Source organism: Petromyzon marinus, chromosome 1 (genome assembly GCF_048934315.1).
Source record: "Petromyzon marinus isolate PM22_M1 ecotype Great Lakes invasive population chromosome 1, UKy_Petmar_22M1.pri1.0, whole genome shotgun sequence".
Classification (NCBI taxonomy): domain Eukaryota; kingdom Metazoa; phylum Chordata; class Hyperoartia; order Petromyzontiformes; family Petromyzontidae; genus Petromyzon; species Petromyzon marinus.
This window is the reverse complement of record NC_133667.1, coordinates 29,701,590-29,727,255: the sequence shown is the minus strand read 5'-3', so window position 1 is coordinate 29,727,255 and position 25,666 is coordinate 29,701,590. Positions and strand designations below refer to the sequence as shown.

Genomic DNA, 25,666 nt, shown 5'->3' with positions numbered 1-25,666 from the left:
GCATCGCCTTCAGGTCTCAAAAGAAATGATGACTCGTCCATCTTCAATACGGGCCTTTTTGGCAATTTAGCCTGCGTGTTTGATTTGGCAGCTTCCTCTGCAGCCATGCCAGCCCATTTCCGAGCCCCGGTACATGTTCAGTCAGCCTGAACAGCTTACTTATAGTTCAAGGCTTTACGGGCGACCATGAATCAAAGACTGCGACAGTGGCGCTTCTGTTCACGCTGGCAGGAAACCAAGAAAGGAATGCTCGTCCGCCCGCTCGTCAGCCAAGCCATGCGGCTGCTTACTGGAAGGACGTTGGGTCTCGATTGCTCGCCACCCTGCACACGGTCACCGCATCGCGCGCTGTCAGATGCACTTCTGCGGCCGTCTGGAACGCTCCTCCTTCCGATATGAGGAAGCCACTGGGACGGTGCACTTTTAAATCATCTAGATTGAAAAACTAATTTCTTTAGAACTGCTTGTTGTATGTAGTTTCTTGTCCTTCGCCCGGACCTCCGATTAGCACGGTTGGCAACGTACGGTACGATAGAAGTTCAACAAGCATACATACATCCCGCTGATAGCCTACTCTTACCTATGCCCGACTCGGCAAACCGCACTCAAAGGAGTGGACTATGGTTAAGTTAAGGGAAGTCAGTTGTGCGTGTTGCCTCTGGACGAAATGCGGTGTGCCACCTTCTCCTGTAAACCCAACGAAACGACGCCGGACAACCCGAAGTCAAAGGGTAATATTTAAAACAAATGTGCGTGTAAATCACGCTTGCTGTACACAGGGCCCAAAGTTCCAAAATGCCACGTGGCCAGCAACAAACAGCACCGTTGAAGGCGTAAGAGGTGAGGGTCAATACATCTCTTGAGTTGAGACAGGTTATAAGAACGTGGGAAACAGAGACGATGGAAGGGAATTCCAAATTGAACGTGAATAAATGACACGAGTAAAATTGTAATAAATGTTGCCGTTTTAAATTACCCATAACTCACCTCCGTGCCCAAAAAACACCCCCAAAGTATTAATTTACCGTCCCTTTCGTTTCTGACTTCCTGTTTTAATCTTCCGATCGTTGATCGCACCCCGTACAGCCGCGGTGAATATGAATTAGGCAGAAAACTACATCATGGAACATCATCAACCGCTTGCCCACGGCCTTTCGGCACATGCGAATTATAACCGCACAAACGTGTGTTTCTCCCCCCCCCCCCCCACCGCGATTATTAAATAAGAAAGCATTTCGATGTCATACATGGGGAGATGAATTGATCCGTTGGCAATAACATTCTGTCGGCTAAGTAAGCCTTCTGTTCCGGGCACGTTGCTTTTCTGTTTTGGGCAAAAAAAATCAATTTCTATTATGTGGACAAGGTAATGGAAAATGCCCTTCCTAGGATATAAATACTGCGGAAGTGAGCACCAATAGCACCACTAGTATAAACAATAAAATGGAAAATCCTTAGCATGGCTTATTTATTTATATACTTTTCCCATTTATCCCATAACCCAAAAGTTCTTCTGAAACCCACAAACGACGACCCACGGTGGCAATGCCTCATGAGCAGTGCTCCCATAAATAACGCTGGATTTACTCGTCATACCTTCACAAGTGATAAGCACAATCTCCGTGACTTTCCTTTACGGCCATTGCGACGCTGCCGCTTATTCTCTCGACTTCTCATACAAGAGCGTAATTAGCACACTGCCAGAGTTCTTTGATCTGAATTTGCACGAGCAAAGCAAAATGAGAGAGGTGCCATGCCACGGATGAACATCTCAGGTTAATATTTTTTAATAATGTGTTTGAAAACACAGTGTAACGTTTTTAGTATCTCTGGTGCTCAAAGCAAACTGAGCTTGGAAATGCAGTTTTAATATGGCTCGTAAAAGAGCAGCCTTGTAAAATTACTCTTTGGTTTTTTCGGTAAAGCCACTTACGTATTTATACGTGACTTTATCGAAAAAACCAAAGAGTAATTCCTGCAGTCACGAAAGCTTCGAACCAAGTCTTGAGCCTTGTAAAATCCCATCCAAGAGTAAAATGAGCCGCACATTTTTAAAATATATATTTTATAATGCATATCCATTGCTCAGCAAATCCTTTTCGATCGCAGGGGAGAGATATCACTCAACACAGCCATAATTGAGAAATAATGGGATTTTAAATGGGGGTATTTGTAATGGCCTTGGATAAGGCTGACGTTATATAACAGGATAATAAGAGGCCAGCCGTCACGATTCTGATTCTGGGCCCACTGTGTGCGTCTGTAGATCCATTACCCGTGTGTGAGCATGCTTGCATTGCGTAGATGCACGTGTGTATGCGTTTCATGGAGATCCGCGTTCGCATGTGTGTGTGCGCGCGCGGTGCCGGATGGGCAACTCTGTCGTGGACAGTGCTGTGGGGGGAGGGCCAATTCCGATTGGCCCCTCCCCTCATGGCGTCTGTGACCACCACAGTGGCTAAACAGGGGCTCTGGACGGGTGCGAGGGGCTGGTAACCCCTCCACCTTAAAAAAAATACCACGAAACCACGAATTAAAAATGTAACTAATAAGTTTGTGCCGGAGGCCCCGGGGGGACAGGCGTCTATGACGTCTCCTGGCCAAACCCCAATTGGCGGAGCAAGGAGATTGAATCTCTACCCTCGGGGCTCCTCCAGAAACAACGAAAAGCCACTTCGTGTGGCCACGTGGAATGTTCGAACGCTCACTGCGGAGGAGAGGCTGCCACTCCTCTGTCTGGAGCTGGACCGGTACCGCCTGGATCTCTGTGGCATTCAGGAGGTCTGGTAGACCGGTTCTGGCTCCTGCCACCATGAGGGGTGGACAGTCCTCTACTCGGGGCAGCAGACTGCCAAACAACAGGGTGTGGTTCTTCTTTTGAACAAAATAATGAAGGGGGCGTGGAATCGTGGTGATGAGGTGTGGGAAGCTGTAAGCCCCAGGCTACTTTGGGCTCACTTTCCCATCAACCGGAGGCGAGGAGTGGTGGTCGTGGTTACTTATGCCCCCACCAAAGACGAACATCCGTGGAGGGATGCAGGCAAAGCCGATGAGTCAGATGCCTTCTATGACCTCCTGTAACAGGTGCTGGCTAAAGTGGCCCCTCGGGATAGAGTCATCTTGTTGGGTGACTTCAATGCCCGAGTTGGTCATGATGCTGGCACCTGGTCTGGAGTGATTGGAGGGCATGGGCCAGATCAGCTCATTAACAACGGTAGGAGGCTGCTAGATTTTTGTGCAGCCCATGGGCTTGTAATTACCAACATGCTGTTCCGGCATCGGCGCATCCACACAACATCATGGATACATGCCGGGTCCAAGCAAGAACATCTGCTGGACTACATAGTGATGGACCAGTGGATGCGAGCCCATGTCCTTGACACCAGGACCTACCGTGGAGCTGATCTGCCCTCTGACCATCGACTAGTCATCTGTAAGATGCGCCTGCCATTCTTCCACTCCGGTGGTGGGTGTACACCCAGGATCCCATTCTAACCTAAAGTGGCCTGGTCTCAGTTATCTGATAAAAGTTGCAAGCGAGAATTTCATCATCGCTTGCTGTTGGGGTTGGCATCGTCCCCCACTCCTCCTGATGTTGAGAGTAAATGTGCGAGGTTTAGGACTGTGACTCATGCAGCTGCAATGGCTGCTTTGGGTACGTGGTCCAGACCTCCCCAGAGACCCTGGCTGACAGAGGAGGTGTTCAGGATAGTTGAGAAAAAGCGACAGGCCCACTGTCATCGGCTACAGAATCCCACGTCAGAGAATGAGGAGGCTTACCGCAGCCTTCGCTCGGAGGTTCGGAGAGCCGTGAGGCGCTGCAAGGATGGGTGGTGGTTGCGGATTGCTGAAGAGATGGAGTCTGCCTCAGTGGCCTGCGATCACAAATCTCTATTTAACTCCATCAAATATTAACCTGCAGCGCCACACCTATTACCATCATTAGAGGAAAAATGGTGATCCAATCTCCGACCCCCAGGAACAGGTTTGCAGATTTGTTGAGCATTTCTGTGAGATCCTGGGGGAGGGGAAATCCCTCAGCCAGGAAAACATCGTGGCACAAAGTGGGGATGACTCTGCTGAGGCTGCGGTGCCTCAAATATTGGAAGAAGTCACCCCCTGTGAGTGGCTGGCTGAGGTGCCATCTGTTGAGGAAGTATTGAAGGCGATCCGGAGTTTGAGACCAGGAAAGGCAGCGGGCAGAGATGATCTCCCAAGCGAAATGCTGAGGGAGGGTGGCGTTTGTGCACAGACTGCCCTATATGACATCATAACAACAGTCTGGACCACTGGACGGGTTCCGCAGGATTGGAATGATGCCCTGGTGGTCCCCCTCTTTAAGAAGGGGGACCGCACAGACTGTAACAACTACAGGGGTATCTCACTCCTCAGTGTGCCGGGAAAGGTCCTGGCAAGGAATATTCAACATCGCCTTGCCAGACACGCTTGCGGAGCCCCAATGCGGTCTCAGGAAAGGGCGGTCCTGCACAGATGCCATATTTTCTGTCCGTCTGCTACAGCAGAGGTGTAGGGAATTCGAGCAAGACCTACATTTCTGCTTCATTAGCCTGGTCAAGGCCTATGATACCATCAGTAGGCCTGGGCTCTGGGTTGTTCTTCGTGCTTTTGGAGTCCCTGACCCTCTGCTCACGATCATTAAGGACCTTCATGATGGTGAGCGGGCCCGGGTAAAACTATGTGGCCGGGAGTCAGAGCCATTCCCTGTACACCTTGGGGTGCGACAGGGATGTCTTCTGGCTCTCACATTATTTAACATCTATTTTGAGCACGTCGTTCGTGAAGCCTTCAATAGCTGTACCGGGGGAATCTCCATTTGGTACAGATATAATGGGAGGCTGATCGATGCCCGGGTGCAGTCAAGGGATGGCTCCTTATTTCTCAACCACGTTATGTATGCCGATGATTTGGTAATAGCTGCTCATTCAGAGGAGGAGTTGGAGACGCTGCTGCTGAGACTGGAGCGTGCCACTAAGAGATGGGGCCTTACCATCAGCCCCACCAAAACTAAGAACCTGCCTGGGTATTTTGTACCATCGGACACTCCACCCCCACAACTCCCAATCGGTGATGGGGCAGTTGTGGAGAGAGTGGACAGTTTCCCATACCTGGCAGTGTGCTTATGACCGGCTCCAGTTTAACAGCAGAGGTCTCACTCCGAATCAGTCGAGCGGCAATATCTTTTCATCGGTTGCGTAACGCTGTGTGGAAGCTACCTGGTCTGTCGCTCCGCACTAAGCTTCAGGTCTTCTCGGCCACGGTCATTCCCTCCCTTCTCTACGCTTGTGAAACGTGGACCCCCCAAATGGAACATCTTCGCCGGTTAGAAACATTTAGGCTAGCCTGCCTACGATCCATCCTGGGTTTAATCAGGCTGGATTGTGTGAGGAGCTCACAAATCCTTGAAAGATCTGGGAAAGGTCCTATCGGTGAGCTCCTCTGGCAGGCAAGGCTGCGTTGGCTGGGTCATGTAGCCCGCATGCCCAGCCACCGCATGCCGAAACTGCTTTTGTTCGGCTGGATCGAGGGGGCTAAACGGGTGCATCACGGGCTAGAGAAGAGATGGAGTGATGTGGTACAGGAGGACGTGGAGCTGAGTGGACTTGCCGATGACTGGTACCAGCGGTGTCAAGATCTGCCTCTGTGGAGGAGGTTCGTGAATGACGCTACTGGGCAGTTGGAGGCATTCGCCCTCCAACAACAACGGAGGGCGGAGAAGTGACGCTCACAACAACGAGCGGAGCGCCGGGTGACTAAAGCGCAGCAGTTTGGCACAGTAGGGGGCACAGGTGGTGCATCAGCCAGTCATCTCAGTCATCTTAGTCAGTCAACCCGTGGCACCTGGGTCTGCCCCGTGACCTCCTGCCAGTGGGCGTTCGACACTTCACGTGGCCTCAAGGTGCACATGGCCGGGCACAAGCGTCGTGGTGACGTCACCGCCACTTAGTGGCGAATGGCGGTTGTTGTGTGAGGAACGGCGGTGCAGTGGTTATCGCGCTGCGCCACGAACCCGGCCACCCGAGTTCAACTCCCGCTCATGGTCAACACCGGTGACGATAATTACCTGAACCAGTTTCGGACTGTCCCTAAAGTCGACTCAGTCTCGAATGGTGTTAACATGGCCACTCGGGAGGCAAAGGCGGATGGGCGTGGTGCTAGCCATTCCCATGCTTGGACGTGGGAATGGCTTAATTGTCCATTGGGCACAACTGAAGAATTCCACACTACCACAACAGCGGGTCTTCCATGTTAAAAACAAATTCTCTCTGCATTTCCTCACGTGGGATAGGCTAACACTCATTCCCTATTGGAAGCACGATCGATGTATCTCATCCAAAACCATCCCAAACAACAGGCGCCGTGTCAGATTCCAAATAAATCCCTCCATGAAATATTTAGGCTTGACCCCCCGGCTGTTGAACTCTATTGGGCTGAGCGCCGTATTTGTGGGCCCTTGTGGAGCGGTATGTGTGCGCTCATTTAGCATGCGATAGCGCGGCTTTATTGAGCCGATCAATCGCTAATATTTATGGACGGCTGTTCAACACTGTCCATTTTCGTGTCATCCCGCACACGCACACCGTGTGCCAAGCCGGTGACACCATGGTGCAGAGACTGTTCAGACACTGATCAGGACCTCGCTGTAAATCACCAAGCAGCATCGCTGACATATGCGGGCTGCCAGTATCTGTGCTGGATTACCCAGCGCCTCGCCACAACTCTGCATATCACAGACGTCAATCAAAGCCGTACGTCCGATTAATAACAACGATGGTAAGCTTTACTTATCCGTAAGTGCCTCAGGACTCGTTTCAAGAGGGTCAGGCAATGCGTTTAGATGTTTGGCCAATTTTATTAATGAGTAGGAAGAGGACCTGAGGAAAAACCCCCCACCACACACACAAAGAATTGACACAAAGCTCCGCACAGATAGATTCAAGAATCCATCGCCGAACTGAAAATTACGTGGCCACTCGGCAGCCCCAAGCATACGACATCTGGTATTCTCATGCAGCCTCTCATACAAGCACTAACCAGACTCTAGCCTGGCTAAGGCTCAAGCCTGGTTATCTTCCAAGACAAGACGACATCAGGAGCATTCATAGTGAGTCAATCGTCATGAGATTTGTGGCCAGAGCTTGTTGTAGACGGGGGAAGAGGGACCCTAGTTGGCTCCACGAGGGTTGACAGAGGAGCCCTGATATATTTCTAGCAGGTGTGAATCCTACAAAGCGGTGGCAGTGCTAAAAAAGAAAAACTCGGGCACCAAGGGGCTCTGGATTCATAAAAAAGGTGCACCAAATTATATTATCAGCTCTATTTCAAATCCTAATGAAAATAGCAAGCTAATTAATGTAAAGAGACGATGAATCTCTCTCATTGATATCTTGCCTGCAATGTCTCTTCTCTTCATTCTCTCATCTCGCTGCATCTCATCACACGTCTGTCTATATATTTCTAATCTCACTACAGTATATCTATATCTCGTGTGTATATATAAATATTCCGTTGTCTTGCTAGGATTTAAGAAATTGAAAGGGTGAAGGCTTCCAAAACATATTTTTGCTTAGGGCCCCCAATGAGCCAGCACCATCACTGTTCACAAAGCTAGGTAATTGTTTCAAATATACTGTATCTATGTTCTCATTCCAGAAATATTTACTTCTGGGGGAGGGGGCTAGAGAAGTGCGGGGTGCCACTGAACAATCACGTTGGGCACGTGGACGCCGATAACTCTGAACTGCAAAATGGTGTGAAGATGAGACGCTGCTGTGTTTGAGATCCCAGTAAGCTGATGATCTACGCGCCAGTCTTGAAACATCGACTGTCATTAGCACACGGCTGTGGTCATAAAAAAGCGAGTACATGTAGTTGCCGATGTTCATTTGTTGTCACACCTGTGTTGCTGGAGAGAACAATATTGTTTACATTATGAAACCTCCTTTGCCAGTAACAAGATATAGGAATAGGTTTTACCCTTTTAACTGGCACAAAAACTGACACCTTTATTCAAGGCATCATGTTTGCAATAACCACAACAATGCCTTGAATAAAGGTGTCAGTTTTTGTGCCAGTTAAAAGGGTAAAACCTATTCCTATATCTTGTTACTGGCAAAGGAGGTATCATAATGTAAATGCTCACCCTGAGCCCTCAATACTCTGATAGTGCGCTGTTTTTGAGTTGTACACCTTTTGACGTCTTCTGATCCAACACCAGTGGAGACTAAACTCTAAGAAAAGCCGTCTCGGGTGTGGACCAATCAAATTCAAGGACAGTGCATATTATTATTATCAGAGTTGTCTTTTTGTTTGCATTTTGACTGCTTGTGTTATGGTTATTGCAAACATGATGCCTTGAATAAAGGTGTCAGTTTTTGTGCCAGTTAAAAGGGTAAAACCTATTCCTATAACAATATTGGTTTTTTGTAGAAATCCCGTTAACTAACCGTTTGGCTGATTAGTGATGTTTGTAGGCTCACTGCGTGGGGAAAGGTTTTCTCCAGACAGGCCAATTTTAGTGAATGTTTAGAAGTAAGTCAAAGGTGTTGGTTTTAAGATTATGACAGTGTAAATGGGGTGGAGCGAAGGCCACGTGGTGCTCACACTGCACTATGAACCCGGCGACCTGAGTTTGATTCCCAGCCACAGCTAAGTTCAGTGGCGAGTGGCATCTGAAGTGGTTATGAGCTCCTCGTCTTCACTAGCCCGCACCAACCAGTGTGATGAAGCACGATTTAGCGTGGGAAGACTTTCATCCAGCAGTGGATTGACAAACGGATGTGGATCATGATTATGGTAGAAATGGCTCAAAGTGGGCATTAGCTGAATCAGGTTGATTTCTTTTTGCAATATACCCACTTATACATTTGATTAGAGGTCTGCCCAATTTTCCCTTATATTGACGCCACGTCATTGCTCATCATTGAGGAACCGCATCTCTTTTAATCCTCCGTCGTTTGCCAGCGGAATGCCGATTTTGCTGCAAAGGGGGCCCGGGAGAATGAGCGACCATCCGGACAATTTGGCGTGAGATTGCGGCGTCATGCTGTCCCGATGTAACGTGCAATCTGGCACTGCGTATGCTTCCCTTGCGTGTCTCCCATGCCTGGACACATTATTTTCTGTTTGCTGGATAGGGTGCCGTGCTGACGAGATGTTAACTACCTCGCCTGATATGCAGGAGGTCGTGGGCTCGATCCAGACCCTGACGCCTGCTGTATATTTGGAGCTTGCGTGTTCTCCCCGTGGTTGCGTGGATTTTTCTCCGGGTCCTCTGGTTTTTTCCTCCACATTTAGAAATATGTGCTGAGAGTATTTGGCTGCTATAAATTTCCGCATGATACGCCATCATGGGTTATATAGCTGAGTGGGCCTTACCTGCTAAAAAATGTAGTGAATAGTAAAATAGTACTTTTATCGTTCCACCGCCATTCTCCACTCGATCAAACACAGCACGGGATCGCGATGAACAAGAAAACACAAAAACTAACTTAACAATCATAAAATGCTTGACGTTTCACCAACGTCATCATCGTTATTATCATCAGCCATGGTCAATCCAGTGCTGGATGAAGCACTGGACACGGCAGCTGAATGCAATGGTAATGTAGCGAATCTCGGAAACGGTCCATGCTGTACACGTCTGCTACGGACGGCTACCCTGGATTGGAGATTAGCACTTCTCTGTCTCTCTGCTGTGCCATGCTGCTTAACTACTGTTTCACATTACTGGGCCGTCAGACTTGTGTTGGCCTCAACGGTACCCTGGAGAGGTGTCCCACACAGGCGATTTGGCTGCTGAATAGCGACGCGCGGAGGTTGCACTCTCCAGCGCAGTAAAACCGCGCGCTGCGCACATATAACGCATTCATTGCAAATGGGGCTGGACGGCCGCGATCATAAAAAATCCGTGGCAACCGTCCCTCGGTGTGCCAGTAACACCGAGCTACGAGAGTTTCCAGAAGCAGTTGGCGGATGGCTGTCAGTTTTCAGTGAGTCTGGGACTTCCACGTACCCTTTGTGTGACCGTGGAGGTGTGAGCAGGAGAGCGGGCACGCTTTTTTTTTTTTGCACCCCGGCTGAAATGTGGGGGTTAAATATTCACGTCGTGAAACGGGTGGATGAGGCGAGTTGCCATTTGGTAATGAGATTTTGGGAAAAGTGTGATGTTTAAAGGACATCAAAGAGGCACTGTAATCGCGTAGATATAAATAAATGCACGTACATTTGTCTTTCCACGAAAAGGTCAAATTTGTTATTCCATTAGCCAAGCCTGAGTGCTCATGTGAGGCCTGACCACTCATGGGTTTGCTTGTTTCAGCACATGTTGCTGAATATTTGTCGAGAAAGCCTTTTGGCTATTGTAATATATGTTTTAGTTGGATAGATTATATACTCTTTGGGTCTTTCGGTAAAGTCACGTAGATAGAAAAATAATAAAAAAATATATGCAACAATCACGACGTTTCTATCGCAACACGAGCAATCGTCTTCAAGTGAAAAGATACAGCGGGCGGACTGCTGAGGCAGGAGAAATATAGCGAGAGAGCTACTACGAGACTTCACCGAAACACCCAAAGAGTATGAATTCCTGCAGTCACAGAAGCTTTAAGTCAAGATTGGATAGATTAGTAAACCCTTTGTGGATGTAAGACAAAGTGGTACAAATTAACGTAATGGGTGAAGTGTTACTACTTTGCAGGAAGTCAACGGTTGTTGTCCTTTGGCGAGACTGGCTTTTACCACGAGAACGTTGAATTTCCACTAATGGCTCAGAACTCGCTAAATGGACATGATTGTTCATGGCAACAGATGATCAACAGCTTTGTTTCTTGACTGCATCAGTTGATGCATATAAAATATTTTTCGCCTAAGGTTTACCCACGCCCATAGTTGAGTGTAAATCATTCAAACATTCATTACCAGCACCCTCTGATCAATCAACTTGACAATGTTATGGCATGCCATTTCAATAAATTACGTTCAAATTTCTTGTATTCGCGCTTGGTGGACGATGTCATCGCAGGAACGTAAGAAGTGGTGGCAGCTTGGGGAGGCCTTCATCGAGCAGTTGATAGACCATGGCTAATGATGATTATGATGAACTAGGGGTTGTTCGGGGTTGCCTACGGCCTGCGGCGCCCCCGAACAACCATTTACGGCCTTCGGCCAGGAAAGTCACGAAAAAAATCGCACGCGAACGACGCATCTTTGAATTGTTGACTTAAAGCTTTCGTGACTGCAGGAATTCATATTCTCGGGTCTTTCGGTAAAGTCACGTAGATAGGTTCAAAGAAAATAACAAAAAAACTACGACGTTTCGATCGCAACGCAGGAGAAAAAAAATATAGCAGGAAAGCTGCTGAGGCTGGACGTTTTAAAGGTTTGAAATGGGTGTAGCCCAAGGGTCATAAGCGAAGTGGGCGGGGCTAGCGATGTTAAAGTGAAACATTTGCATGTCAACGTAAGATCGGAGAGCCACCGCCACATCGAGGAAAACGAGCAACGGTGGCTGTGTTAGTGAGACATTTAACCTGTTAATGTAAAGACATTTAACCTGTTAATGTAAACCAAGAAAGTCTAAAATAACTACCAACATCGGAAGGCAGGATGCAAACATCACAGCCATGAAAACGTCGGAAAGTGCAGCGTTCATCACAGATAGATAAAGTTGTGCGCTTATATAAGAGTATGTTACCCAATGGTGTGTAACTTTCATACTGTTTTTTTTTTTTACAAAAGCCTAACAGGCCGCTTAAACATTCCTGCAAGAGGACATATGAACATTGGTGCAGCCATATAATTTTCTAACAATGACAACCAAAAAAACGCTCCCAGATCTTTTTTTGGAGCCGCATTTCTAATAGTTAGGGTTCCCAGTGAACGTGCCAACTTTGGTTCCAACGTTGGGCCAACGTTGGGCAAACTTTGGCAAGTGGATGAAACCGTTGGACAATGCCGACCCAGGTGCTTTTCATCACGGAGGGAACGCGCCTTGCACCTTTCCTGAAGCTCTCACGCAACCTGCACGTTATTCCGCGGCGTGCTCTCACACACTTGAAAAAGCGTGCTGCGGCAATCATTTCATTTCTTCTCCTAATGAATCGCGGCTACAAATTCAAACCCCGTAGGTCCAACGCGCAATGGAGGCTCGGGGACAAGGCACCTTAATTCTGCACAGCTGCTGCACGGCCCATTACAAAAGCACGCCGTGATTAGTGCCACAGAGTGTTGAGCCAACACGAGATGCCGAGCCGCCATCCATCCATCGCACGCTTACGCCGAAGCCGGCTGTGCTCTCGGCAACACGGATTCGCCCGGTCCGTTTTGCCGAGAAATTGTATTTTTTCTTCTGCTCGAGCATTTTTGTTTGCTGACATATGATGTATCTTTCCGCCTTCCCTCCTTGTGTGCAGTAGTTGATGGTTTAATCATGCCCGGATCCCGCTGCATTTCAACGCGTGACGGCGTCAACAATCTTTGCCTCCCGTCGATCCTCGCGTAAGTGACAGCCCCGTGAGGGATTGCCGCCTTTTGCGATCATCCCCCCCCCCCCCCGGCTCCGGTAATCGGGGGGGGGGGGGCTCCAGCTCACCGCTTTATTTATACGGCGCTCAAAAGTCTACTCACAAGCGCCGGCGGCGGTGACTAAAGTGGCTGCAAAACCACTCGGACTATGCTCCATCGGCCGGTGCCAGACGTCACGGTGTGATTGGCAACGCGCGTACACGCCTGTAGTCCGCGGTTCGTATAACGTTGATTTGACTTGAAGACAACCCGTCGGAGAAATGAAATGGGTTCTGTTCTGTTGACTGTGCTGCGAAGACAATAACACTGTGCACAGAAGGCTTGCACCTGTCATGCAGTGGTTGCTGCACCCGCAATCCAGAGGTGTCGGGTTCAATTCATGGTAAAGGTAGATGGGACCATGATAAAACTGCAGTAAATGGGTTGAAAAATTGACAACCTGCTGATAATATCGGTAGGGTTTGGCATTTATACGTACAATAAAAAATATAATGCACATGAGTACTGCATATATTCATAATTCACCACTGCCCCCATCCCCAACGATTAAATGAATTTCCACTAATATGGGCTGCAATTCAATTCAACAATGTATTCTCTCATACCACTTACAGATATATAAATTCCAATGCGTGATCAGGTACTTTATCACATTTTGTTTCTGACCATTCAATGATGCACAGATTCGCATTATAGCAATGCAGTGGAATAAACATCCATTGATATTGTGTAAGAATGCAACAATTGGTGATTAGCTCTATAACTTTTCAGGAAAATGCAGTCAATAACCTTATGGCTCACTCAGGCTATCTCAATATACACGATCACAATAGCTCGCGTTGGTCGATATTTCAACCTGTCCCTCTAATGCTCAAATAATCAGGTTCTTATACCAATTGCCAGTGATGGTGCATATGGTCACGGATCAATGCCAGTTCTTGTACTGTGACGTGCATCTGTGTATGTGTGTAGGGAGCGGTGGCGCAGTGGTTAGCGCATTGCGCGGTAACTTGAGTTCGAATCGCGACCACGTTTAACATCAGTAGCGAGTGATATCTGAACTGTTGTTGGCCTTTCTTTTTGTCAGCCTTAAATGAATATTCTAGTTTGCTGTGTAATCACTACCACCGTGGGGGCAAAATGTGGTCGGATGTGATCCTGGCTTCACCACCCCTAGTTGCATTGCACAGCACTTGCCCCAACAGCCTGTTAACAGCTGTATTGGAAGTTCGTGGTGTGTGTGTGCGTGTGGAGAAAGAGTGTATATCAAAGCAAAAGTAAGATAGATCAGCCGAATACATTCTTAAACATGTAAAGATGTTGGTAAAGGGCAATCATCGAGGAGGCCAAAGCTGGAGGTGAGAGGAGGCAAGATTGAATGGCAGGCGAGTTGTATGGACAGGATGTCACCCTGCATTTCATAATCAGAGCCGCTCGCGGCTGCCTCGTGGATAATTCCGATGACGGATGGGCAGAGCAAGGGGGAATGGCTGTTGCGGCGCGTCAGCGAGACTGACCGTGATCATCTCATCGTGACGTCACCTCCATCACTCTCTGCGGCGCAAGTGGCTCCGTCCGCCTCCCCAACCCTTTCGCCGCATGATGGTCAAGCGGGAGCGGTGGCGGCGGCGGCAATGCGAGAACAGTGGGGAACTGACCACGTACGTGGAGTTCAGTTGCTTCATCGTCATTAAAAATCGTTATCAGCCATGGTCAATCCACTGTTGGATGAAGGCCTCCCGAAGCCCCCGCCACGTCTCGCGAGCCCGCGCTTTAATACTCGGCACGGCTCCTGCATGTGAACTGACTTCACCGCTCCTTTTGCCCAATGGCTGTCTTCGTGGATGTGTTCCATTCCTCGGCTGATAAACGTTAAGCAATTGAAATGTGGTCTGCGACCACTTCCTTGCTGAGTAGCTATCTCAAGTAACCCCTTTGTTGTGACACCTCGAGATGTGCTGCGTGGTATGTGCGGTTATAAATAAGTGATATATGATGACTAATCGATTTTATTTTACGTGCAGAACGTTTTGAAGCCACTGCCAGATTAAGTCCTCCTACACGCCACTTGTTTGACCATACTCGAGGTAGGTGCACAGGAACAGAACTGGTTTGATGACGGGAGGGAGGGAATCGTGTCAGATATCACTCACCACCCAGGAATCAAACTTAGGTCGCCTGGTTCGCAACCGAGTGTTTTCTGACCACAGCACCACCGCTCCACCCGTACGGTGCAAGGGGGTGGATTATTTTGACTACGCTTTTACAAAATAAAAAGACAAATACCACAATGGTGAAACTTAAATGCGGAGTTGGTTCTCGTCGAGGACTCGACCATACTTATGTGAATGACACAATGGATCGTGAGGGTCGTTTACAGGCTGCAATTAAGTCCGGGGAAGGGCAAATGCATGAGGTGTGTAGAGACACGAGGATATTTATAATTAGCAAGTGTCCACGTCGCAAGTGTGCCCAAAACTGGCAGCCTCCGTGGCTGCCAGCCGACCACACTCCACGTGACTGGCACGAGGCATAGGAGCGGGGGGAGGCCTCTGTCCACTCAGTGGTGCTGATGACGTTCACAATCAGCACCGCGAGTCGGCAAGTCTCAATCCCTGCAGTTCCTCGTTGCGGTGCCACCTCCCTTTACCATATAGCATCGCAATTTCGTGATGCACAAGGATTGTGTTTCACTACACTGACAAAGCTATTGTTACAGGTAGAGGCCAAGTCAGGGGACAAAGGTTGAGAGAAGGTCACGGTTTGTAGGTGGAGGAGCTTCGTATGAGAGTGTTTTAAAACCGAAGCAATGGTTTGATATATGGCAGTGTTGACTTTTTAACTTGTCCTGTTTGCAGGAAACGATCGTACGAATGTGTCAATTATCGTGGAGGTGACTGATAAGATTTTGTTCACAGAAATGAAAGTTAAATGTTTAATGAGGGCGTGGATTAAGTTAGAGTAGTTTAAGTTAACGATGATGTAAATTACTTTTTGCCCTTTCAACTTCCCAGCACACAAACATGGCAGGGAATCCATAATAAAGATTTTGTTTTGGGTTAGATCGCGGTAAATCTAAACGTGTCGTTAAACCCGCCACTGCCCGACACAGCCAATTAGCAAAGGTTGTCACGTAATGAAAACGTGCCATTTAGTTGCTACTTCAGCACACCGATGCATTGCAGAGTAAACCCACTACAACATTTACAATTCCAGTACCGTGACGTTTCGCTGGTGATTACAACAACCAGCTTCATCAGGCGATTAGCCGGAACGGCAGGGAAGTTGTACAAAGCGTACGAGGCGTACGCCAGACGCACGTGACTCCGAATGAGAATTAATTTCTTTACCCTGGAGAAATCCGATGGGCTAGAGATGTCTTTGTTCACGGATGTCCAGTAGCGTCGGGTCAGAAAGCCACAACGACAAACAGCACGAAACACACGCTGTCGCACATGATCGCAGGGGAGTGGGCTCGAGTAAAGCCCGAGCGGCGGGACTCTGCCCACCGTGCCCAGGGTGGGCGGAGTGCCGAAGCTCCTTTGGGGACTGGGTTTTGGACCGGGAAGAATTGACATGGGAAGGCAGACTCCTGGCGGGGTGGAGGGTGCAGAGATGTGAACAGCGACGGACGAGGACCGCTTCCCGTTGGACGCGGGAACGCGGCATGAGCATGCGGGGAAGAAAGTTTCCGCAACGGCACGGGTACAATGTACACGCATGGAGAACGCTATGAATGTAAGGGGCGGGCGGTGGAGGGGGGGGGGGCTTTCATTGTCACAAAGTTGGCCAGCGTTGTCGCTGTTGATGAAGAAGGTTCGGGTGTCTCCGTTGTTGCGAGCAGCAGTTGCACCGCGAGTGGTTTTTTTGGTCGTCGCTTGCAACGCCACAAAAATGTGATGGTTATTAAATCCGGACGAGTGGATATTGGCAGTGAACGAATCACCTTGGCAGTGATATTTAAAATAGGTTTTAGTTTCGGTGTTTCATCAGTGAGATTCCCAAAGTCGAACAGTTCCTTATCGGATTAAAATGTGTGTAAACTCTTTGTTCCATTTGTTTATATATATGTCGTATAACAAAAAAAAGCTGCAGCAGCTTACTCCTCATGTTTTATTTGCAATTAGGTCGTACCTCCTGGACATCTGTGATAAAGAACTGTACAGCTCATCGGATTCCTCCAGTTTGAATACAAATTCTGATTCTGATCATGATACCATCGTCATCACTCATGTTCCATCCACTGCTGGGTGAAGGCTTCCCCACGATTATACATGTGCCCCTACGATGCCACAATCCATACAAACTGCTCTCTGCAGTGATCCTCTCAGGCAGGTTCACTCCTTTGGCTGCCATTCTATCACCGGTCTCTACTACTTTGCATGTCATCCCTTCTAGCCATGATGTGTCCTGCCTAGGCTCACCCGCTTAAACAAAACAAAAACTTTTTTTTTTATTTTACCAGGTAAGGCGCCACTGAGCTATAGAGCTATTTTTCAGAAGCGACCTGGCTATCACAAATGATAGTTCAACGAAGTGGCTTATCACGTGGACATTTATAGCAGCAAAATACTCTAACCGCGTGTTTCTTAATGTGGAGGGAAAAACCGGAGAACCCGGAGAAAAATCCACGCGACCACGGGGAGAACATGCGAACTCCAAATATACAGGCGTCAAGGTCGGGATTGAACCCACAACCTCCTGTATAACAGGCGAGGTAGTTAACATCTCGCCATCTCACGGGAGATTATGGAGGCGGATTGGACAGGATAGATTCCAGCGATTAATGTATTATAGCTGATGGTGATGATGAGACAGAACTCCCACCTCTTAGCTATTCTGATGCAAACATTTTAAAAAGTCTATCCATAGCTACTCTGATGTTTTGCAAGTGGAAAAAGAAACATCCGGGGTACATGATGTAAAATATATGAACGTTCTGGCATGAAGACGGTCGCAAGTGCCCTCTGTATTCAATTTGCCATCATCATCATCAGCAATGATCCATCGACTGCTGGGCAAAGGCTTCCTGACGCCGTCGCCATTCCATCGTGGCCCAGCGATGACACGATTGGGGGGCATTGTCATACAATGTGATTGCGTCTGATGTGATATTACGTGTCATTTGATACTTGACGTGGATTTCGAATGTTTGTTGTTTGTTTGTTCTCCTCTCTCCTAAACAGCCTCTTGCCCAACAGCCTCGTCCCCAACATCAGAATTAACAGTGGCGCTTGGAGCGATTGTGCGCTTGCAAGTGACCGCTCCTTAATGGCGTTGACCATTTCAGCTGTGATTACACTAATTAACATTCCGAGATAGCGTTTCACTGAATCACGGTGGTGACATTAGACCCGCGTGTGCCGCTCAAGGTTGAACGCTTTAGAATCGGCACTTAAAAAGTCACATGTAGAAATACCGAGACTCCTTAAATACTCATCGCTTATAATGGCCAATTAATGGTGCCCGAGTCCAGTAATGGGAGAGAGACAAAACGAAACTTCATTGTTGACGCCCAACGTGCAGTTCCCCCCTACCCCCGCTCCGCCAACCAACTGTCCGCTTATCTCCCGGAGAAATGCCACTTTCGGCTTTCATTCTACCCAGCCGCTTAAACTTGCGAAAAAAAGGATATCAACAGTAAACACTTGGCTCCTCCATAATAGTGGGGAATTAAGATCATTAGCTGTCTTTAAGTACATGGCACGGCCTCAATGGGTTGTGAATTATTGCGAGGCGTTGTCGACGGGCCTCGCTGGCACTCTGAAACATGTCAGCGGAATGCATTACGGTGGAGTGGCGTTTTGACACACGCGAATAATATTCACGACGTGCCGAGCTGCGGACCCGCTTTACTTTGCTGCTGGAAAAATGGGAGGGGAATATTCGTTTAACACGGAGGATTTCGCGACCAATATCATCCATAATACAGGGTTTTTGGGTTAGATGGCGTAAATAAAAATGCGTCGTTAAACCCTCCACCACCAGGCACAGCCAATTAGTAAGGAGTTTGTCACGTAAACAGAACATGCCAATTCGTTACCAGTACAGCACACCGGTGTGTTGAAGAGAAAATCCAAAACGCTGCTGTACTGGTAACGAATTGGCATGTTCTGTTGTCGTGACAAACCTTATTAATTGTCTGTGTCGACTGGTGGCGGGTTTAACAACACATTTATATTTACTCGATCAAACCCAAAAAAACCTATATTATGGGAATATTTCTTCATTCGTCTGTCATCCTTCAAAAGAGAAGGGTGCTTGCAAGTGAGCCAGAGAGAAAGGATGACTGTGCCTGTACTTTCGCTGGAAGCCTCAAGGCTCCCCAAAAGCCCAGGGCAGTGACATAGTTTGAGTTTATTTGATATGTTACACGGGTCATCCCATTTAGCCGCTTTTCCTGGCTATTGTAACACAGGAACATCCGTGGTGCGTGAGCGCAGCAACAGCAAAAAACAAAGTCAATCGTGTAATTGCCCCATCCGTGCTGTGTTCTGTAATCGCTCAACCGCCGCGGGGCTCTGAGCCTGCTTTGTCGCAGCGGTGTTCTGTGATTGTCGACACCCGGGGTCGCTGGGGTTAAGCCGGTGGACTGCGGGGTTATGTAAATGTGTTGCTGTTGCTGTCGCCTGAGAGTTTTGATGAGTCCGTTGTACTGGTTCGCGTCCTTGTGCATGGTGTGTCAATAGTGCATAGCGAATCAAGGCATAGTTCATACATTCCAAGTCTTGTTAAGATTCACTGTAATTCGGGATCGAGTTATTGTCTGTCTTGCTGTCGCTGTAAAGCACGTTTAAAAACAAAACCTACCAAAAAAAAGGGGGCACTCTTATTCACTGCAACTCACCCCGTGCCCTGTGCCAAAATGAACCAGGGCGTTGATTAGAACGGCGCCGGGGATAAGAGAGTGTTGGGGGAGCACTAATGAAGCGGTCTTGCTCTGGCTGTTTTAAAGCCAGTTGTACCTTGTTTGACAGTTCTCATAAATACACCTGCAGCGTTGTCACCAAAATATGGAAAAATCCATGCAGACACCGCAAGCAGTAATTAAACCGATAACTTAAGCGGTGAGTTTAAAGGTTTCCAGGACATTTGTCATACAATTTCAAATCAATATTTGTTTAGGATGTCAATGGGTATGGTCTCGCAGGTCGGAGCCTATCATCATCGAGTTTGCCTTTGACGATTGACATCGCTCTTAGGTATGAGATAGGAAGCCAGCAGGCATGCCCCCCCTGTATTCAAGATCACACGTGTGCGTTCGGCAATAAAAGAAGACGTCTGCAATTAATGCGACGTAGACATGCCGTGTGCTTCTTTATTGGCCAAATAAAAAAAGGGTAGTAATAATCAATCAGCCAATCAATATCCTTTATTTAAAACCACATGAGGACCCACAGAGATAAAAAGTCAAATTTTTTGCCAGGGAGATCACAAAGGCGTGCGGTACACGTGCACCTAAAGGTCAAAACGACATCATAAAGGGAATGCATGTTAAGTAGCAGAGAAACGCCATCAATGGATTGCAGCACTAACTAATCGATGCTGCCGTTAGAGCAAAATCAATCATGGCGGGAACCGGCAGAGACGCCTCACGTGAACAAGTGACGAGAGACGTGAGGACAACACTGACGACGCAGTGGGGGCTGTGGGAAGGGAAAGGAAGCAGAGCCGGACGCTGGAGGCGATGGCCGCGGCGGCGAGAGACGACGTCGCAGAGCTCGGAGGTCATTCGCGGACGCGAGGAAAGGAAAAGTAAACAGTGGAAGAAAATCGGAAAGGGCTCACGTGGCCAGCAGCGGGAAGTTATAGACCGACGACGACGACAACAACAACAACAACAACCAAGTAATAGTGGACAATTCAGCAGTAGAAAAATAGAGAAAATGTATCAGTACTCTGCAAAAACTTCTCCCATCGGCCCCACCCCCCCATCTCCCACCGCACCCCACCACACATAAACCACCTGCAGCTCGACACCTGAGCGCAACAGGTGAGACCATCAACCGATGTGTACGTCGCCCCACCCCCCCCCCCCCGACTCTCCCCCAGCTTCCTTCTCCATGGTGAGAGCAGTGAAGCATCGCGATTGGTAAAGCGTCACTCGCACGGCCCTTTTTGTCGGTCCACTGCTGGATGAGGGCCTCCGCGCATCGTGCGGGTCGTGGGGGGTTGGGTGGGGGGGGTTATTGGGCCATACTTCACTACGCTGGACAATACGGGTTCGTGAAGGTGGGGAGACACAGACATTGGAGCTTAGTACAGTACAACAATGGACGCTGTCCACCGCATAGCCCCGCTGCAACCCATTAATGACTGCTATGCATCGTGGTTGCTCACAAAAGCACGGCTTACGCTCAGCCTTGCTGGGTTTTCCAGATCTGGTGGAATCAGGTGAGCAATGTGCCCAGGAGGCTTTTTAACACGTTGGCTTTCGCGACCAATATCATCCATAATGGAGGTTTTTGGGTTTGATCGCGTAAATATATGAATAAATTGGCATGTTCTGTTTACGTGACAACCCTTACTAGTTGGCTGTGTCGGGTGGTGGCGGGTTTTAACGACACATTTATACGCAATCTAACCCAAATAACCTCTATTATGACCAGGAGGCCTTTGCACAATAGTGTAGAAAACTTAAAGATCGAGATTGAAAAAACACGTTTTAAAAAAAAGTTTCTACTCTGTGCTAAGATATGGTGGCAAGACACCCTTGTCTCAGGCTCCCATCTCAACCATGAAGCCCATTGGCCCAGTGACCTAGAACATTTGAAGTGCCCATAATCTGAGGTACACAGCTCAACCAAGTTAATGACAATTGTGCGCATACGTAGCTCAAATTGTGAATCCCATTAATTGGGTGCCAAGCTCAACCCGAAAGCTCAACATTCAGTCATCAAGATCATTGCACACAAAGTGATTGCCACAAATGAACCAGCAATACCTTGTTAAACCATCTCGCGAACTCCGATCATCCTCGCAGCTGCTTTTGGCTCGCCATCAAACATCGTGCGCTTTCAGATGTGCTTCTGCAGCCATCTGGAACGCTCTTCCTTCCAATATTAGGAAGCCACTGGAGCTATGCAATCTTCATTTGAAACTTGGAGCTATGCACTTTTAAATATAGATTGAAAACTAATTTGTTTACAAAGACTTTTTGTGTTTAGTTTCTTGTCCGTCACCAACTCCTCTGATTAGCACAGTTGGCTACGTACGGTGCGAAAGAAGTCCATCATACATACAAAGCTGTAGTTAGCCTTGCAGCAATAACATAATTAACCACATGTTTAACGTAACGGTTATTTATCTATTTGGGTTTTCCAAAAATGTGGTGGGAAATTTACTAAAGTTTTAGTTTGTGTTTGTTATATAAAACAAAACTAAAACTAATTCAAGTGGACGAAATATATAACAAACACAAAGACCCCGCATCTATATATAATTAAACAGACTGTTAGGGCAAGTGCTGTTAGCGAGTAGCACCTATGAAGGCCGGCACGGTACACGAGGGGGTGGGTGACCAGCACCACGCCCGGCCGCCTTTCTCTCCCTAGTGGCGATGTTTACACACCGCACCAGGTACTCATTTGAGGCTGAGTCGACCTATGGGAGGCCCAGGACCTCTTCAGACAATCGTCAGTGGTGTTCACCGTGAGCGCGAATGCAACTCGGGCCGCCGGGTTCGTAGCGCAGCGCGCTAACCGCTACACCATCGCTCCCCACAATATACACGCATACATATGTAGTGATGTAAATGGAGTCACTACGGCGTTTCGCGCCAACTACTGAGAGACGAGTGCAACTGCGCGTGTTAGAGCCTCTCTCTGGCACCAGAGTATGTATGACATGGAAGGGGGCCCTAGGGGGCATAGTTCTGGTGACAGAGAGAGGGCAGTTGAGGACGTGGCAGTCTGATTAAACCCGAAAGGACACGTGACCAGGACAGCGTAAAAATGTGGGCCAAAGGTGACCGAAGGGACATGTGATGTAAGGCCCAGAGTCTTCTAGTGAGTTCTAGAAGGGGGGCGTGGCCGAGGCGGAGCCAGGCCACGCTGAGGGGCATAAAAGGGAGGTCCCGAGGTCCGATCCGGGCTGTCTGCAGAAATGGAACCCGTCGTGTTTCGTCTCTTCGATCCTCGGTCGTCACGCTCGGCATCGTGGGTCAGGCAGTGTGTTAGCCGACTGACCCGGTTATGTAGTTACCCCGTTGTGGTCGAGTTAAGCCGTTGATACGTTTATGTAGTTACCCTGTTGGGGTGTTGTAATAAACGTGTTGCCTCCAAGTTCAAGTGTTTGCTTCCGTGGAACCCACTACGCATACATGTACACCTGAGCTGCTGTGGTATTATGGTTAGCTCACTGGACTTGCAATACAGAGGGTCACTGGTTCGATTCCATCTTCCAGCGTGACGGTTAAAACAATGGGTGGGTTTCTTAAACAGCCCTTTGTCTCTGTCCACGCGGCTCGACGATCGGCACGTTGTGTGCAGTGGGATAAAGAGCGTGCACTTCCCCCACCGACGTCTGGCCGGCGTGGACGAGTAGACCAAATACCCCTTAGAGGCTCATTCCAATCCTATTTGCGTGCACCTGCATCAGCAGGGCTGCACATTTACCCGTTTGAAACCCATGAGGTTGTATTGAGGTTGTGTTGCCACACAGGCCGAGACGATTGTCCCGTCAATGCCATTGTTCGCGTAACCTCGTGGCAACGACAATGAAAGGAAAACCACAATCCCACTAATAACGGAAAACCACAATCCCACTAATAACGGGCGGCTGACACGTTGGATTCCGCGAATCTTCTCTTGCCTCTACTTGAATGTTGAATGGCTTGCGCCGATCACAGCTAATGAACTACGAGCCAGGTGACTGCGGTTTGCCATTAAGCTAAACGCAGAAGCGGCAGTGCTGACAGGCTTTATGATTTAGTGACCTGGCACAGGAGGGAGGCAGGGGGACTATGCCCGATGTGCCTGGCATATGCTTCCATCAACCCCACCCCTCTCCGCATCTCCTTCGCGTGGTTATAATTAACAAACGGGCTGTTGTGCTCTGCCCTTCATTAATTAGGCAAGTGACTGTGCAGCTACGTGAGGTCAAGAAAGGTTACTTTTGAGCTTATCCAGCAAATAATAATAAGAAGAAGATGTATAATAATAAATATCCCCTTGTCAACTACAACAATGGTATATGTCATTAATGGGTGTATATATAAATACATTAGTAATTTATGGTATTATGATTTCAGTTCTACGTTTTCTGTTTGTTTTACATTTTCAATCGGTTTTGTAGCGCTCATCTTCGTCAACATGCTCATTTGTGGTTTCAGATAACCTGTCCTCTGATTTGTATATTTTGAGCCGCACTTTTGGTGGAGTTTCCATTTCAATTTTAGTTATCCAATTATTTAAAAGTGCTAATATCCAGTGAATAATTTTCTTCTCTAGGGATTTCAATTCGTTGCTTAGAACTAGTGTCAATTATCCCACCTCCTGATCAAAAATGTTGATGCTAATGTTAATCGTCTTGTTCTTGCCTGAAATTAACTGTGCTAATTTTGTGATGCAAGCCTAACTTACATCGCAACAGCCTACGATCACTTCCTGTGTTGTAATTGAGAGACGAATCCGATTTGAACAATTACAGACCAGTATCATCTTGTCACACACACACGCACACATTATAAACAATTTTAGAACAACACAGAAAACTAAATAGTCGTCAGTTTAGAGGCTAACCAACCAACAATCGCAAGCTGGAATCAGGAAAGGTTTGTTTCTTTTTAACATTGACCACATCTATACGTACATAGGCTTAATCATATACTAAAAAAGACAAATGAATATAACGTACCATTATGCCCAGCATTTTTAGGCCACGAAAAAGCATTAGATTCAGTGGATAATTGATGTAGTCATTCAAGCTCGCACAGGCCAAGGCCTTCAGAAATTATATGGAAATTAGCAAAACTACTTGTAAAGATGGAACAGCTATGGTAAGATTGCATTAAAAAAATACAAATCAGCATGGGGACCCGAGCAAAGGGACTCCACTCTAACCAAGGTTATTCACAGTGACCTTAGAAGATATTTTTCCAAAAATTGGATTGGAGGAATAAAGATGTGAAGATAAATGGTGAAAGTATTAACTATCCCAGATTCACTGATGACAGTCATTATAATACTACCAATGGAAATGACTTGTGAGAAAGGAGTCAAGGACTTAACAGATACGACTGTATATTGGGCTAAAGATAAAGACGAGCAAGACCAAATGCATGTACATACAAAACAAGCTTGCTCAACCAAAGGAAGCCAATATTAGAGGGACATAACCGCGAAACACAATAAAATATGTTAGGGCAATTGTTTAAGAAAATTATAAAATACAGAGGTGCGTGAGACGTTTTGCAAAGTTACGTTTGAAAAGGGAACGCAACATATGCTGAACTTCTTTCACACCGTACGTGGCCAACCGTTGCTAATCGGAGGCGCCGATGTTACAAAAGAAAGTTTTCAATTGGTACATGTTATGCGCTGTGACGCGTGGATCTAAAACGCAGACGGAGAAATCGGTACGAAAAATATATTCTTTTACAAAAAGAAGCGTGGAGAAATGCATCCTAGGAATTGAACTGAGAGGCAGAATGCGGAACATATACACCAGAGAACAACACACAAATTAGAGGCATCGCGTAGACTGCTTAGAAACGAGAGTGGGCTATAGGGTCGGCCACGTGGCTAGAAGGGATGATAGCCAATGGATGAGACTGGTGACAGAATGGCAGCCAAAATATGGAACACACCATGCAGGACGATCGTGACAGAGATGGAGCATGGAGATCAGCTCCGCATTCCAGGAGTTAATGTGGCACATTATTACGGTGGACAACCACTGTTGACGTTTCACAAAGTGGTTTCTATCTTAGCGACCCCTCAATAATGATGGGTTGAGTCAACCAAACTCCCACCGCCTTCTCCCGGCGATTTCAAATCGTGACTTTCTGAATGTGAGGTGAGCATTCTGTGAAAAGAGGAAACTCTTTAAACTGGGGTATAGCAGTTGGCGCAGTGGTTACGATATTGGGCTATGAACCCAGTGAACTGAGTTTGATGCT

General features: G+C 47.7%; 1 protein-coding gene across 2 annotated transcripts in view; it reads right to left on the bottom strand.

Moving 5' to 3' along the window:
* LOC116939600 (calcium and integrin-binding family member 2-like) overlaps window positions 1-25,666 on the bottom strand; it is a 50,050-nt gene that overhangs the window by 14,068 nt on the left and 10,316 nt on the right. The gene's annotated exons all lie outside the window — the stretch shown is intronic.